The 1,194-nt window shown below is 45.0% G+C and overlaps 1 non-coding gene across 1 annotated transcript; it reads left to right on the top strand.

The window, feature by feature from the left end:
- Positions 1-419: 419 nt before the first annotated feature.
- On the top strand, positions 420-492 carry trnaf-gaa (transfer RNA phenylalanine (anticodon GAA)). Its single transcript has one exon. It is a non-coding gene; the product is annotated as a tRNA-Phe (tRNA).
- Positions 493-1,194: the final 702 nt, after the last annotated feature.

The following is a 1,194-nucleotide window of genomic DNA, read 5'->3' as shown; positions in this document are numbered from 1 at the left end:
AGATCTTCAGTGTGACGCTCTCCCAACTGAGCTATTTCGGCTACACAGGGCCAAAATGGCCGTTTTCATTTGGAAACTAAAACCGGGAGCTCGCTCCGTGGAGCTTAGGCGACAAATCTATGGAGCCAGATAAAGGCCATAAAAATGCAATAATTGACTGTTGTAGATGAGGAAGAAGCCTCGTGTGTTTTCATTAATGGAGCTTTTTTGAGGTAATTCCTTTTTACCAGTTCACTTTCCCAACATTGGCTATTGTTCCCTCTTGACAAGCATCCACAATTCATAGTACTCTTTGCCGAAACCCGGGATTGAACCAGGGACCTTCAGATCTTCAGTCTGACGCTCTCCCAACTGAGCTATTTCGGTTACACAGGGCTACCTAAGCTCCAAGGAGCGAGCTCGGAAATGGGCCCTGTGTAGCCGAAATAGCTCAGTTGGGAGAGCGTCAGACTGAAGATCTGAAGGTCCCTGGTTCAATCCCGGGTTTCGGCAAAGAGTACTATGAATTGTGGATGCTTGTCAAGAGGGAACAATAGCCAATGTTGGGAAAGTGAACTGGTAAAAAGGAATTATCTCAAAAAAGCTTCATTAATGAAAACACACAAGGCTTCTTCCTCATCTACAACAGTCAATTATTGAATTTTTGTGGCCTCTATCTGGCTCCACAGCTCTGTTGCCTAAGCTCCAATGAGCGAGCTCCCGGTTTTAGTTTCCAAATGAAAACTGCCAGTATAGCCCTGTGTAGCCGAAATAGCTCAGTTGGGAGAGCGTCAGACTGAAGATCTGAAGGTCCCCCGTTCAATCCCGGGTTTCGGCAAAGGGTATTGTGAATTGTGGATGTTTGTCAAGAGGAAAACAAAGCCCATGTTAGGAAAGTGAACTGGTAAAAAGGAATTATCTCAAAAAACCTTGATCAATGAAAACACACAAGGCAGGTAGGAAAATGAACTGGTAAAAAGGAATTATCTCAAAAAAGCTGCATTAATGAAAACACACGAGGCTTCTTCCTCATCTACAACAGTCAATTATGTTGTTTTTGTGGCCTTTATCTGGCTCCCCAGCTTTGTCGCCTAAGCTCCAAGGAGCGAGCTCCGAAACAGGCCCTGTGTAGCTGAAATAGCTCAGTTGGGAGAGCATCAGACTGAAGATCTTAAGGTCCCTGGTTCAATCCCGGGTTTCGGCAAAGACTACTAT

This window comes from Odontesthes bonariensis, chromosome 17, assembly GCF_027942865.1.
Source record: "Odontesthes bonariensis isolate fOdoBon6 chromosome 17, fOdoBon6.hap1, whole genome shotgun sequence".
Taxonomy (NCBI): domain Eukaryota; kingdom Metazoa; phylum Chordata; class Actinopteri; order Atheriniformes; family Atherinopsidae; genus Odontesthes; species Odontesthes bonariensis.
The sequence above is the reverse complement of the archived record's forward strand: the minus strand, read 5'-3'. Positions and strand labels throughout refer to the sequence as shown.